General features: G+C 45.5%; 1 protein-coding gene across 6 annotated transcripts in view; it reads left to right on the top strand.

Annotated features, from left to right (window-relative positions):
* Positions 1 to 16,029, top strand: part of GTF2E1 (general transcription factor IIE subunit 1) — an 80,967-nt gene that overhangs the window by 51,275 nt on the left and 13,663 nt on the right. For 3 of the 6 annotated variants that reach the window (XR_007903266.1, XR_007903267.1, XR_007903261.1), the window contains one exon: positions 4,544 to 5,091. The exons of 1 other annotated variant lie outside the window; for it this stretch is intronic. The gene's annotated coding sequence lies outside the window, so the exon portion shown is untranslated. Of the gene's footprint in view, positions 1 to 4,543; positions 10,157 to 16,029 lie in introns of those variants that run through there. 2 more of the 6 variants (XR_007903262.1, XR_007903264.1) reach the window with 2 other exon arrangements.

Genomic DNA, 16,029 nt, shown 5'->3' with positions numbered 1-16,029 from the left:
GATATTTGAGAGTTCAAGAAGCACTTGAACAATGCTCTCAGGCATATGGTGTGATTCTTGGGGCTGCTGTGTGCAGGACAAGGAGTTGGACTTTGATGATCCTTGTGGGCCCCTTCCAACTCAGCAGATTCTATGAATCTGAGAGGCCAAGGCTGGAAAGAGAACTGCATTTCTCAGGCTGCTCGTGCTTCTCTTCCCAAAGGTCAGAGGTACTTTTCCCAGCTGGGCAACAGCTGCCTCTGTTCCTATTCCTGTTGCAGCTCAAGGAAACTGCAGTAGAGTGATGCCCTCCATGGCTGAGCACAGAGCAGGCTAGAGGAGATCAGTTAAGCTGTTGATGGAGGGAAAGTACACTGTCAACCCTGGAAAACAGGAATGTTATAATCTTTTCTACTAAGCTTCTGAAAATTGGCTTCCTCCATCCAACTCTACTTTTCCTGTGTTGGTTTCTCCTTCAGACTCAGATTGAACAGACTTGCTCTGTGAGAGTCAAGAGATCTGAAGATTCCCCTGGAGGAATCCTGGAGGGCAGAAAAATAGCATCACCTCCTCCCTGAGACATCTAAGGAGCTATGCCTCGGTGATGCCTGCAGTGCCAGGGCATGCTGTGAAGTTTGACAGGGCCTGGGGGGGAACAGCCTGCTGTGCTTGGGTCTCTGTCTCCCACTGTGCCTCCATAGGAGGAGAGAGAAAATTGTCTCAGGAATCAAATGCAAGACAAAGCCTTTATGGAAATGGACAGTTTATGAGCAGGTGGAAAGACATGTCAGCAGCAGGGCAAGCCAGCGGGCTGTCTGGGGGCAGGTTGTGGAGGAGAAGCAGCAGCATCCCCGGTCCTCTGCTCTGCTATGTGTCAGCGTAAACAAGGGAGGCTGTGGGCTCTGCCCTTGGAAGAGGGAGGTGTCACTCAGTACTGCAGATAATTGCTCTGGGCTGCCCAGCACTGGTATTGCCTTATCCCACTGGAAGCCCTGGGCAAGGTAACCATGCCCCAGGCTTGTTCACAGGAGGCTTGGGAGTATTGAGAATAGACAGCCAAAGATCCCAAAGCATCCCAATGCACTCCAGTTTAAAGTGTATTGACTGTGAGACAAAACAGCCTCTTCTCCAGGAGCCCAGGAGCTGAGCTGCTTCCAGAATAATGATCAATATTTACAAAGTCCAAGGAGATCATCACTCATACAGTCTTGATAGGAGGCGTAGCCAGATGCTTGAATCTGTTTAAGATGTAATTGCACAGAAAGTCATGGAGAGGCCACTGCTAAAAGGAGTGGCAGTAGGGAGTGATGTCTGAGTGCTGGTGCTCCTGGAAAGCTGCCTGCCTGCTCCCTCCTAGCAAGCAGAGAGCAGAGCACCGGCTGTGCTGTTTGGGACTACACTTCTGTCACTATAGCAGAGCTATTTTCTCTCTCTTTCAAAGTTATCCAGGGAAATCTGGGGTTTTGCCTGTTTGGGATACCTAAATGAGCTGGCAGAAGGTGGTTTCTTATTTACCAGCATTTAGATAGAGAATGAACCTAATTCATATTTAAACAGAAATCAGATTTTGGAAGCACCTGCTGTATCATTAAAAAACATTAAGGACATTGAATATTTGTGCAACCATCCTGAAGCAGCAGACAGAGACTCTGAATGAGATGCTTTAAATATAACAGGTATTTTTGCTTAAAATATGTTTGTGACCCAAATATAATTTAATTTCCATGCCTTTGAACAGTTTGATGCTAATGAGCCAGCCGGGGATGGCAGTGAAGAGGCTGAGCCAGCCGCATCGGAAGCGTCTCGGCTCCACTGCAGTGCGTTAGAGAGACCCTGTGTGTGCTTCGCCCCGGCTGCACGCAGCCACCAATGCGCAAACCCTGCCCAGAGCTGGCCACAGCAGCACAGGAAACCTTGGGCGGCTCAGCCAGAGAAACAGGCAGGCATCCAGCCTGGAAATTAAGGCTGATCAAATGCTGTTCCATGAGCATTAATGTCTGTGTACAAAAAAAGGTGCATCTGGCAAGGAGGAAAAATCACATCTCATATAGATGTGATTAAAGCCCTGGCATACTGCTTCTGCTTATTTTTCACCTGGAATCCGTATCACCAGCCTCTGCCGTCCCATTACGTGCTGGAAGAAGGAGGGTGAGCAGTGCTAATTTTGCAGTGAGCTAAAACTGTGCGTAGAGCGGAGAAGCCTGGCTCAGTTCCCCCTGGTAGAGGGATCCTCCTAGTCTTAAACATTTATTTTCTGCACTTCTGACAATGAAAATCTGCCTGATCCAATGTTAACTTTGCTAGGCACTGTTAGTGGAGTCCATGCTTTTCCCATAACATGCATTATGGGGTTACAGGTACTCCAAACACCATTAAGGGTTGCGACCAGCTGACCTGGGTACACTTAGGTTGCAGTGTCTGAAACAGCCCTGTCCCATATGAGGGAGTGATTGATTGGGTCATTTTGGTCAGATTATCCACACCTGCCTTTTGCAAAGGTGCTGGTGGGTTCTCATGAACTCAACCCCTCTGTGATCACACATGGATGTCAATTTAATTAAGTTTCAAGTCCTTTACCACCACCACCACCAAGCAGCTCTGGCTTGTGCTGTGTCTGCTCTTGGGACATGTGGCACTGTCATGCTGAGGTGCACCATGCAGATCTGAGCCATGACTGCCTCAGGCTGTACCACATCCTGGCAGAGAGGTTTAATGAATGGTACATCTGTGCTTTCTCCAAAAGCAAAGCTTCGGCTGGGCTTGGGCCCCCTAATTTCCTACAGTGGGGATGGAACTGGCATAAGCTCCAGGCTGGTCACTCCCTTTCACCCATTCTTTGCTGCTTGAACTAGATATGATTTGGTAGGGCTGGGTTTGATTTTCTTTTTTGTAATGCTTATTCTTTTTGTTCCTTGAGAATATTTTGAGTTGCTGGATTTCTCATGTTTTCCTGCTGCTTCAAACAAGAAAAAAAACATTTTTTAATGCAAGTGAGGCTGTAAAATCTTTTTAGGGAGACATATCTGCTCTCCCTGCCCTGTCACAACAATTATTCTTCCATTGCCATACAGTGTTTTCTTCCAAGATGTATGCTTTCAACATCTCTCAGCCCTTCTGGTGATGTCAGGAGATGAAAACTATTCCCATTACAACAGGGAAGAGTAGAGGGAAATGGAGTTAGAGGAAAATAGGGCCTTTAGAAAATGGTGCATCAAGAGGGAAATTTCACTTTTGCATACTCTCCCAGGCCACATGGGTGCTGTATCCAAGCAAGGAAAAATACAATGTGCTGAAGAGGGACTTGGCTTATAGTGCGCTTATCCTGCTGTATTCCCTTGCTTCTGAGGCCCATTAGGAAGGGTAATATTCTCCAAGTGTGCCAACCTTTCGTAAGTTGTATAAAAGCAACCAACTTCTACAGGAGCCTGCAGGTCCATTTGAATGGTCTGACTCCCGCTTTCACCATCCAGAAAGGTTCGGTGCAAAAATACCTCGCAGCAATTAGTTGCAAAGCCAAATTCAGTTGTCACATTAAAAATATTCTTTGAATATTTCACTTGAGTGTGCTGTTATGTCTGTGTATGAGAAACAAAAACATAAAGCCATGCAGGGGGCTGCTCAGCCCTCCTCAAACATGTCTACCTTTGGGAGCATTAACAGGTAAGGACTTTGGTACAGTTTTAGGTAGGAGCTAAGAGCAGCAAATGATAGTAGGAGTTTTTGGTAACTAGACAATTGTCTTGTCATTGTAGCCTGTCTGAAGTCCAGACTAAAAGCACTGCTCTCCACAGACAGCAGACATGGGTTCTTACAGAACACGTGTCAAAATGCCACGTTTTCAGTGCTTTTAGTGTTGGGTGGGTTTTTCTTTAACTCTTTGCAATTTTTGCTCCTCATGCAGTGGGCATAAGCATCTTTTGGTGCACTTATGGACCAGGTGCTACCACAAACTAAAAACCTCCAGCTTGGCAGAGCTCCTTGTGGGATGGCTAATTCACATGCTAATGGGATGTGCCCCAGGAAAGGTGTGAGTAAAGCCATTAGAAATATGCAATACAAGCCAAAATAATACTGTGTGCAAAGCAGCTTGTTCAGTGGCCAAAACTGATGAACAGGAGATGAACAGCTCCCTGTTTGCAGAATGTGTAGGGCAGACTGCAGTGGACATAAAAACTGCTTCGTGTCTAACTCGGTCCTAAAAAGAGCATCAACACTGTAAGTCCATGTTGGAAGGGAAATAAATCATGCATCACTAAGGGATTATTTATAATGTTTGTTGAGTAGAAGGGTGCAGGGGTGCAGTGAACCAGAACCTTTCTCTGTCCCATACAAAAGACACTTGGGCACCTGGGGATGTAACAGTGAAACAGAAATGGGAATAGTTCTGACCTCACAGCTGCCAATGGATTGCTTTGCAGAGGAAATCCAGCATTTTTTAGCACTAGAAGAAGCCAAATGTTCCATGAGACCAGTGCAGTCTGTGCTGTAGCAGTGGCAGCTGCAGAAACAGAGAGAGAGCTGTTGTGATTCAGATACTCATGCTTGTCCCCTTTGTTTTTTATAGGAGCCATGGCCATGCTACAGGATTCATGGAACACATTAACAGAAAGAGCTCTACATGGAGCATTGTCTGCTAGAGATGGTTACTTTCCTTCCTTCCTGGCCTGGCCACTTCCCCCAGCCCTCCCCTTGTATTTTGAAGAGGAAAAATATGAAAAGTAATGAATTTTTGCTTTAAAGAGGAGGAACAAAACAGATGATGCACAAGCCTGTAGCTTAATGGCAAGGAATCAAGGAGAAAACATGGTTGCAGGTGACTCTCAGTCCATCTTGCTGCTAACTTTCCTCACAGAATCTCAGAGGGCCTCACAGGAGAGCAGGAGCTGAATTGCTTGAGCTTGGGTGGACTCTCCAATCCATCCCAAAGGGACAGAGCAGGGGGCTCCCACGCACATTTCCAAGGCACTGCACAACTGAAGGGTGAAATCTCTGCAAAAGTGTAGAGGAAAGTGAAGAAGTATCAGGAGAGCAATAAACAGGGCACTTACGTCCTCCTTAATCACAGCCCAGCCTTTAGGAGGTCTGCAGGGAGAACTAATGGATTAAATACAGGTATTAAATGAAATCTTGGAAACATTTCCCTCACCTGGCAGGACTGAGAGGCTGATGATAATGAGGGAGTGCTCACAGTGCATCTGAGCTGCAAGAGATGACCAAAGGAGTGAGGGCCACAGTCCTGCTAGGTGGCCATGGGATTTAATAACCTGGGTTTGCCCTCTTGCTGCCAAGGCCAGTCTTGAACTAGGGCAGTGTGAACTGCCCCTCAGGTGACCGTAGCTCAGCTAAGTATGAGGGGTTATCTGCTTTCTCTTTTACTAAGTGGATGGTATGGTTGGAGCCCCTTCATGACCAGGTGGTTTGCAGGTGTTCACAGAGAGGGCAGGTCTGCCCACAGCTGAAACCAGCACTGTGAACTCAACTCCAAAAACTAAGCGTCAAGGGCTGTGGGCAAAGCTAACACATCTGTTGGGAGAAAGCAAATCATGTTAATAAGCGGTATAATAATTCAAAGTATTTTCTCAATATAAGGCTAAATTAAAGTAATACACTTCTTAGGGACAAATCGACAGCAATCAGGCTAATCAAAGTGATGTCTAAAATAATCCAACACAAGTAGAAAATCCTATTTAGCTAAGTAATGATACCAGTCATTTTATTCAGTCATTTTCAGAGTATAAAGAGAATCCTTCATCTTTGAAGTCAGTGACATTAGTTTCTCCAGCTCCTTTTCTTTTTCCTAGCATACTTCCCATTGCTTTCAGAGGGTCACTGGCTGGGATGCCTGTCTCCCACAGTCCTCCTGCCAGCACCACCTCAATAAAACCTCAGCAGCAGTTGTGCTTCATCAACATACACTATTTAGGTGCCAAATTAGAGGTTGCTTGAGCATTACTGGATGTTGAGAGTTCCCCCTTACGTTTTAGACCAAATCACACTGTGCTTGCGGCTGCTGCTGCTGTATTGGCAGTGGGAAAAGGCCAGGTCGATGAGGTGCAGCCAAGATCAAGGTAATGATCAGGTCTGCAAAGGGCTGTGCTGGGTATAGCGGTTGTGGGACTGTGAGTGACAGTGACAACACAGCAAAGCTGGCCCTGCTGGTGGGACCTAATGTCATAATGCAAGCAATGTTAATTAGAACAAAGCACCAACCTATTGTTTGAATAATACCCCCACCCCTTAAAAGAGCTTCTGTTCTCAGACTCCTAATTCAGCCCACTGGTCCCACTGACAAGGCTGTATCAGAACCATGCCTCCTCAAGAGACAGCCCCAGGTGAAAAGGGGATGGAGGAGATGGGCATAGAAATTAAGAATTAACAGCTAATTCATTAATCAGATCTACACAGGCTTTGCCATCTCTTCGCTAGCTTGTAACACACACAGTCCCACCATTGTTCTCACTATGGAATTTTTTAGATCCTTGTCTTCTTTGAATGCAAGTAACTTTTAACTCACTACTAATTTTCCTCCATTCATAATTTTATTTCTGAAATTAACAATTGACATTTCCTCTGTTTGTGCTGCTGAGAAGCAGTTATGTCTTTACAGCTATGATCTACCTGCTGTGACTTCTGGAACCATATTCTTCCTGCCCAGGAATCTCCAAACTACAGAAATGTTTTTGACTCATTTCTTTTGCCCTTGTACCAGACTCCTCTGGTTTTTATCCCTAGAGCCCCAGCAGGCAATTAAGTCTTTTCCTTTGGTCCTTGGCTGTGCCATCACCTCCATTGCCCTGGTGTCAAGGAGAAGCCCATACACAGGAAGTTTCTTCAGAAACTCTCCATTGACCTGGGTTGCTTTTCTCCAGCTATGGAGATAAATGACAGTGAAGTCACTCATCTGTTACATGATCTGCCATCTGGAGTGATTATCCCCCGTACAGAAGGGAGTTAACATGAGCTGAGGGATTCCAGTACATCTCAACAGTTTTATTATAAGTGAACTTTAAAAGAGGATTAGATGCAAAAACCATCACCATGCCTTTCCAGCACCAGAGGCACTGGAGATGTAAATTTAAGGACGTAGTCACTATAACTACCTGAGTTATGGCTTCCCAGGGACACCATGTCTTCTCTCTCTTTCCTCAGTCTGAACACTGGAAGATCATCCAAGGGCTCAGCTGCTCGGGTGAGCAGAAAAATCTCAATAATGTGGAACATAATGGAGAACAAAGAGCAAAGGTGCTGCAGGGGTTCTGCAGAGTGGGAGCAGGGACCTGGAAACATTCCTTCCTTGTTCCTCTTGTTCCACTGGCTCCTGCACTCTCCAGTTTCCAGTTAGCAGAGGCCTGTCCCAGTGCCACCATACAGCACTGCTCCCAGGGCATGAGCCAGTGTTGGCACAGAGATACGTGGGTTGCTCTGGAGTAGCAGGAGTGCCATCAAACCAGATGTCTTTGGAGTCCATCTGTCTTTACACAGAGAATTGTACACAAAGCACCCTCATGTGCATTCTGAAGAGAGCTCACTGGCCCCATGGTTTAATCTCTATGGTTCCATGCTGTTAAAAAGCTGCCAAAGTGCTTCTGGACCACCGCTGGTAATGTCAGCGATGGCTGGGCTTGCAGAGTAGGACATCCAAAGCATAACACCAGCCTGGATGTGGAATGCTACTACAAGAGCCAGCTCCCATGTCTCCATCTGCAGTGCAGCACATCCACAGCCTGGACAAATGATCTATGAGAAGCTGGGATTTTATTATATTTAATTGCATTATTGTCTTTTCAAGTATGTGTGTCTCCAACAGTACCTGCCAACTTGCTGCCCCACTTGGTTGACAGGCACTGTGGGACACTTGGTCACCATCAGGGTGGCACTGTCAGCAACAGAGAGGGCTGCTGCAGGCTGCTCATAGGGGCATTGATCCCATGAGCTCAGGGGAAGAGCCTAACTGTAGGGAAAAATGGGAAATAACCACTCAAAGGTTTTACGAGACCTCTGGAGCCAAATGATCAAGTGAGCCAAACACCCTTCTTGTATCACGGACTTTCTTCATGCAGCCACCAAGTCTCAGCTGTGATTTTTTTCCAACTGTGCTGGTGGCATATGCCTGTGAGGGGATTTTGAACTGAAGGGTTTAGCTGTACTGGTGCAAAATCCCTGCTGTAAACAAGGCTGATGTCTGTATCTGCCTTTCATTCTTGTAGCAGCCCTTTCCTCTCTCCCCCTTCTCCTCTCTAATAAAGACATCCTGGCAAGCTTCCTGTTTTTCAAGAAGGCTCATAGCTGCCAGTTGCCCTGGCTTTGGCTTCATGTGTGCCTCTTCCTCTGCCCCTATTAATTCCCCTGTAAATCGGATCATGATGAAAGGGAAGCGGCAGTGTAATTTAATTGTCCTCCAAGCAGAGCGCAGTGGAGAGGGATGCTGGCAAGGAGAAGTCCTGCTCATGAGACGCCCTTTTTATCCCTGTATTTTGCTTTGGGGCTGCGGGTGTGTCTCAGCATTAGCTTTCTCTCTCCAGGTCCCTTCTCGTAATGCCCAGGAGTGAATCATGGAAGTTTGCTGTGCTGCAGCTTCTCCCCATAGGGAGAACAAGAAAATCAACACATCCTCGCTCTGTACTGGATGTAGGAGTGGGGGATGGAGATTAATTAGGCAGTTGTTGGACAGAGCTCTGAAATATAACGTTCTCCCTCATTGTGGCTGTCAGGCAGCTCATAACTTGGCAGAGCACCGTTGGATCCTGTCCTGTCTCCAGCGAGTGGGAGTTGGGGATGCAAGAGGGATGGGGAGCAGAGAGATCTGTGTCAGAAGTATTTCCAGCAGAGAGACAGGCTCCTTAGCACAGAGAGCAGGGGCAGCAGTTGCTGCAGCTGATGCAGGTTGTGAAATGACTCTGGAGCATAGTTTAAAAGCACAGAGACTCAGACACACAAACCAACCACTTTGGGTAGGAAAGCACTGCACACGAACAAAGCCCAAACACCTCTGTGTAACTGAGCTCTTTCCCCCAAGCAAACTCGTGGTAACACAGATTATGGCACAGCTTTTCCATTAGGGCTTGCTGGGATGCCTGTTTCCCTATGCTGGGTAGAAGCCGGGACAGCTGGACAGCTGCTCTGCTCTGACTGATGCACAGTGACATGTTTGCCATCTCATCTTTACTTGAGCTTTTCCTTGAGGACAGCGTTGGCTCTTTTCTTCCTCTTCTTTGAATTCCACTAAAACTTCTACTTGTTTCTAAACCTTCAGGAAATAGTCTCTAACAATTGGGAAATTACATTAAAATGATGTTTTACTGGGGAGCTTCTATCTGCTATGGTGGGAAAGCATAAGGAAGGTGTTGAGTTGTAGTTGAGGGACACTGGGATCACCTTTGATCTCAGGTGAATTTATTCTCAAAGACTCTGACACTGACGTGTGAGCTCATGTATGATGGAGAGATAGGCAGCAGGGACTTCCTGCATGGAGGTGGAGGACCTTGCACAGCTTTCTTTGCCCAAATGGCTGGAACAAGATGGGGGAGGAGAGTGGGGCAACCTTGAGCCTCTCTAAGCGAGGAGCTAAAACTCTAACTGCTACCATGACTAGACTTGCCATCAAAAGGGCTCTGCTGTTAATTAATAGATAACCTGAATTTAAACAGTCACACCTAAAATGTGCAGCACCAGTGGGAACCTCTCACTAGCCCTTCAACTACTGCTGAACACTTGAAACCATCAGCTACAATTACAAGCATGAACATTTTCATGGTTTGGATTGTTCTGTACTCTCTGCCCTGAAATTCCCAAGCTGGTTTTCAGTTCCTCTTCCCCACCAAGACCAAAAGGTCTTGCTGGTAAAATATCCTCTTTCCACACTTTAAAATGTCTGCAGTAGAAAATGTACATGCTTCTGACTTTCCCTCCAGGTGTCTTGAGATTTAATTAATCCCAAGTCACATTTGAATATCTTACGAGACAGAGGCATAACACTCATCCACTCGCATAGGAAAAGGCATGAGGATAATTGTTTCTGTGCCTCTTAGTATGGGGAGAATGTCTGTCAGATGGAGAGTTATTTCCTTCCAAATTTCTGATGAATTACTCTTTCCATTTAAATCCTATAAAATAGTTATGTAAGTTGATCTGCTCTTGAGAATTTTGGCCTCTGAATTATTGCTGGATCAAATACTTATTGGTGGACAGCGTTCAGTCTATTGCAGGCTGCCTGGCTCTGCAACTGAAAGAGGGCAGGTTTAGATCGGGTTTTAGGAAGAAATTCGTCACTGTGAGGGTGGTGATGCACAGGCACAGGTTGCCCAGAGAAGCTGTGGATGCTCTATCTCTGGAAGTGTTCAAGGCCAGGTTGGATGGGACTTTGAGCAGCCTGGTCTAGGAGAAGGTGTCCCTGCCCATGGCAGAGGGGTTGGAACAAGATGACCCAAAGCATTTTGTGAATGTCACGGTGAGATGGACTGGTAAAGATCTCCCATGGGCTGGCCCTCACCTGTCTGGATTAGGCTGTTCTTCAGACCAAAAGTGATAGGAAATGCTTTACCAGAATACAGCCATTCTGAAATCCTGCCAGAAGCAGATAGGAGCAAGGATGTACCTGATTTATGAAGTGACTTCATCTACTGTGGATGGTTCCCTGTGACGACTCAGTAGCTACATGCTCATGGCCACCAGGTCCCCTGCTCCTTGCCAGACCTGGAGTAATTTTTCCTGGTTTGGAGTTGAATATTCATCTGCCAGGCAGCTCTAATGGTTAACACCAAATCTGTGTCTAAATCAGATGCCAAGTTCAAACACAAGGACAAGTCAATCACCAGGGACACAGCTGCTGAACAGGTAGAATAAGTAAGAGATGCAAACCAGAACAGTAGGGAAACACACTCAGACTTTGACCCTTGAGATGTTTATAACCCAGACTATTTACAGTGAGATGTCGAACATAATTTGAAGATTAACAAATAGTCTTGCAATGAAACAAGCAGGAGAAAAAACAGCAGCTAAAAACGTGTGTGAGGTGCCTCTGACCTGGTCACTCCAAGGATTGTTTAAAAAGGATTACGTAAGTCTGACAAACCCCTTCAGTTCCCATGTGATGAGGAACTGCAATACCAGACAAACTAAAAGTACAACCTGATTTCTGGTGCACATAAGACTAAATCCCATTGCTGCACCTCCACTTGACCTGCAGGATGTCCCAGTCTGTCACTGCTTCTGATGGGTTTTTCTTGTAAGTAACAAACCACACAGAAGTCCCTGCTGGGAAAAGTTAGATATTGACAGCGGTCACCACAACCTTGAAAGCTTAATAGGTAACTCTTTCTGTATATCCGACACAAAGAGAATATCTTTGAGTAGACCAAATTGAAAATACCATGTCTCATCTCGCCTGTGCTCACAGCGCTCTTCCCTAGCGCTGTGTGAATGGCAAGTTCCAGGAAAAACACTCTCAAGCTGAAGGTGAGGCTGTAAGTACATGTGCCTGTGTATGTATACACATTTATCTATACACACCATTAAAGTACTTGTACCAAAAAGAAATATATAACTTATCTCTAAGATGTTCTCCTCTGCACAAGAGGTGAGGTGTGGAATTCAGTGCCCTTAGATGAGGTTATCTCCTGTATTTATGTACAGCTAAGTTAACTCAAGGCTTACCTGGTTTTAAACTTAGTACAAAGCTGTCAGGCCTAATGCTCCAGCTTTGTGCCTGTGACTTAATAGCACTGGAATCTATGTGTCATCTTGAGTCTAGGAAATTTCACTGGGACTTGATGATAAGGTACATAGGGTTTCTGGTACTTGCTGGTGGAAGGGGTAAATCTATTCTGCATAGAAATATGCACATTTTAATTTCTTGTCCTCATTGCTTGATGAATAAGCAACCTTGGAAAGTGGTCAGAGCATTTCTGTTTGGTGCCACTCACTACCTGCAAAGTCTGAAGTTGGAGGTGAGGAGCAGAAGTGAGTCTGCAATCGTGTTCTTGGCACTGTAGCACAGCCTCACAGCCTGGGTACTAGAGCAGCAGCAGGAAGCAAGTGTGTCCAATTTCTTTACAGGATGTGATTTCCATGCTTATCAGATAGTGGAAACTGGAATAAATAGAATTAATGATCTCTTGGGACCATTACAGACAGTGTCAGTGGTAGTTCTTAGGCAGAACGGCCATACTTTCCCACTCTAAGTGCCCTTAAGGAAGTCAACAAGCGTGCAAAGAAGGGAAATCCTGCTGCTATTTCCCACTTTCTCCAGCCATCTACATCAAATGCTTACAAATGAACGAAGGATGAGATTGAAAACAAAGGTGAGAAGAAAAGTTCAGCACTCCCATTGGACAGAGGATGCTCCAGAAAAATCACTGCTGAGGCTGGTGCCACTCCTGGAAGACTGAACAATATTCAGAGTCATTGTAAAGGGACCCAGAAATCTGACAATTAACTAGAGAGGAGCAAGGTGCAGAGCAGGACCCTGTAATAGCTGGATATGCCTGTTTCTGGGAATACGTGCTGCTGTCTTCCAAGTTACATCATCTTCAAAGGGATATATTAACACTATAGGATGACAAACCCCACAAGGCTACTGTCACTTCAGTGTCTTGTTTCCCTGATTCTCCATTTTCAGCCTCCAAACACAGGACAGTTTAGGGGAGTGGTACATGCTGAAGTCACCCCTTTTCCTTGCTGAGGAGTAGTGATGGAGTTGGGAGGACCCAGACCTGGGAGCCCAGCAGCACTGCCAGGTCCTAGAATTATACAGGGGGAAGATAGGGAATGGTCCCCCTAGGAGGAGAGACTACATAGATTAAGACTGTTGCCCAGAAAAAGTAGATAAAGACTCCAGAGGAAGCATTATTCACTTTCTTATGTGATTTCACTGGATGTCTCTTGAGTTATTGGGCAGCGTCTTTGCAACCACCAGGAAGGGCTTCTTCCACAAGACACTCCACACACAGTGGAACTAATCACTGTGGGATATTGTGAGGGTAGAAACCATGAATGTGTTCAAAGTCACTTGAAAAAAAAATCAGCAGATGGAGTTTGTTGATAGACAAGAGGCAACTTCTGATAAAGCAGCTGGCTATTTAGGAATGTCTCCTTCCCTGTGGCCCTGGTTTTTCCCTCCCTCCTAAGCTTCTACCACTGATTGGACTGGCAGCTGGCCCCAGTGGTTTCTTGCTCTCACACAATACTTTTTAAAGATTTAAGTTTAAAATGAGGAGATGCAAGGTTCTGTCCTTTCCAGTTTTGTCTTTTTGGGAGCTAGTCAGATCCTTGGTGAGGTAGCTTTGAGCACTGGACTGCTCCTGGGACTGCGGATCATGACCTACAACAAGGTCTGGTTTTCTCTGCCAGTTACAGAGCCTTTTTAACTCTGACACCACTGTGCCCCTCTCCTCAAGGGTCAAGATGTGTATCTCAGCCTACAAATTCCAGCCCTGATTCTGGAAGGACTCACTACTGAGATGACAGCTACCTATTAAAGATCCAGTTTTCATAGTAGAAAAGGAACCATAAAAAAAATGAAAATTTTAATTAATGCTACTGATGGCTTATGGAAGAAAAGCAGTAAGAAACACCTTTGGTGTGCGACTGATATTAAAGTAATCTTAAAATTACTTTTCCTCCTTTGAAAGTAAAAAATAATTAACTCTGAAGTGCTGGCAATATAATACCAGCTCTGAGAGGTAGTGCATATATTTAGTACTTTAGTTGTCCGGTTCTGAGGGATGCCAGGGGACAGGGTTTATAAAAAGAATATTATCTCTACATCAAAGAGGTATTATTTTTCGTTTTAAAGGAGTTCACAGTCACAGAACAGTCAAGCTCTTCATAAGCAATTATTAGCAGCAAGGATGGCAACTGAGCAAAGCAAATCTTTGAAAATGGGCACTTTTATTTCTCTAGATGTTTAGGAAAAAATTCTAGGGAGTTGCATTTGCTGAGGTGTATCCCAAATTCTGGTCCTGGTGTCAAAGGCTCCTGGTGGGAATATTGAGGAAACGGGAGTATTTTCCCCGATGAAAAGTCATTAAAAGCATAATCTCACTGTGCTTTGGTTATGTTTTGTCAGTCACCTCCAGACTTCAAGGCTCAATATAGTCCAAGATAAAACTTCTTAGACTTCATTGCCTTGAGGAGGCTCACTGGCTCTCTTGTACAGTTGATTATTCCAAGCCAGGTGAAGATGAAGTTTAACTGTGTGACTACCCAGCAGAGGCATGCTGCATACCATGCTGCACACCATCCTGCATACTGTGCTGTACACCATCCCAGAGCAAAGGCGTGGTGAGATGCCTGAATCTGCTCAGTAGGATGGGATGAAAACAGTTTTCAACCTCCTCTCTGTGGTGACAAAGCCACATCTTCCCAAATCACAGTGAACAGAAATGGGGCTGGGCTTGACAAATAGAAGTCACACGGGGGAAGAAGAAGCACAGCTCAATAAATGCCACTCACAAAATCACAAACTAATTGAAGTCAGGAAGGTGCTTCAGAGGCTATCCAGCCAAAACCCCCACTAAAAGCAGGCCCAATTAAAGCAGGTTATTCAGGGCTTTGTCCAGCAGAATTCTGAATAACTCCAAGAAGTGAGATTTGATAACTTCTCTGGGCACCATCTCAATCTTTGATGACCCTTACGATAAAGAAGCTTTTCCCATACCACATCTGAATTGCTCACCTCTCACCTTACACCTGTAGTCTCTGCTACAGTACCTCTCTGAGAAAAGTCTGGCTCCGTCTCTGCTGTGCCTTCTAATTGCAGATAGCAATAAGATCTCCCCATACCTTCTCCTGTTACATCTGAACAAATCCAGTTCTCCCGACTTCTCCCCGTATGCCACATACTCCTGTTCCCTAACTATCTTGGTGACCTGCTGCTGAACATCTTTCCTCACTGGGTAACCCAAAATGGAGGAGATACTCCAGATATGTTGTTAGGATGGGTCAAACAAACCGATTCTGCAATTGGAAATTCCAAACCTAGTGTTAGCAATATGCCCCCACTCTTGGGTAAGAAGTTTCCGTCTCTCTTGCTGGCCATACATGCCCATAACCAGACTGGGGATTTTGCACAGAGTATGGCAGGAATTCTGTAAGAAAAAATAGAGTTTTGACAGATAATTAGAAATAAAAACAGGTGTAGGCATCAGATCAGCCATGAGTCCAAACTGTCACAGGTCCAGGTTCTGAATATCTGTAGAAACGCGAGCGTTTTGCACACCACAGCAAAGGCGGCAGCTGGGCACGCAATTCGGATGCATCCTGACGTGAGCAGTCGTACCAATGTGGGAGCACAGCCCGCTCCCATTCTGTGGGATGACCATAGAGGCAGCAGATCACTGGGTGAGAGGAGAAGCAGGTATGGGACCGTGCAACTGCACTTGATGCAAAAGGGGGTTGTCGAGGTAAAGCTACTGTAGCAATAACATCAAATAAGAGCTGCAAGACTATAGATGCACGACCTTTGATGCTCCACAGCTCTTGCAGGTGGAAGAGAAAGACATGGGGATGGATGCCAAGAGCCCCTGGGGATCCTTTTTCTCCAGGCTAGTCTTTTTCTCGGCAATGATGAAAGTTCAGCAGATCCCTTCTCTGATGCAAAGTGGGTGGGCTGGCAGGGGATGAGCCAGTGATGAGCCAGTGTGGTGGGTTTTAAGAAGCGTTGGCTGAGCACATCAGCTTGGATGAAGAAAGAAGTGCTGAAGGAAAAGTGAGGGACCGCAGAGCCCTCCCACCCAGCCCACCATGCTGCCCTGCTGCTGCTGTTGGCAGGGAGTGGGATTATGTCTTTGTGTGGTTGAAACAGCTTGGTAAATATTGTTAAACAGCTTAAAATTCTCAAGGTGAATTGGAACAAAGAACAGGCTTTCAGTACTTTTATTATTTATATTTTCAACTGATGCTTTTTTTCCCCTCTATTAATCAGGCTGTGACTTGTGGGGTACTTCTGTGATAAATCACTCACCTTAATTATTGTGCCATTTAGAAATAAGCAAGGGGCTGGCAGCGAGAGAAGGTTTTGCTATATTATGCACATATATATGTATTCAATTT

The sequence above is a fragment of the Manacus candei genome, unplaced genomic scaffold (genome assembly GCF_025592945.1).
Source record: "Manacus candei isolate 608988 ecotype Guabito, Panama unplaced genomic scaffold, ASM2559294v1 h1tg000014l, whole genome shotgun sequence".
Lineage (NCBI taxonomy): Eukaryota > Metazoa > Chordata > Aves > Passeriformes > Pipridae > Manacus > Manacus candei.
This window is presented reverse-complemented; position numbering and strand designations above follow the sequence as displayed.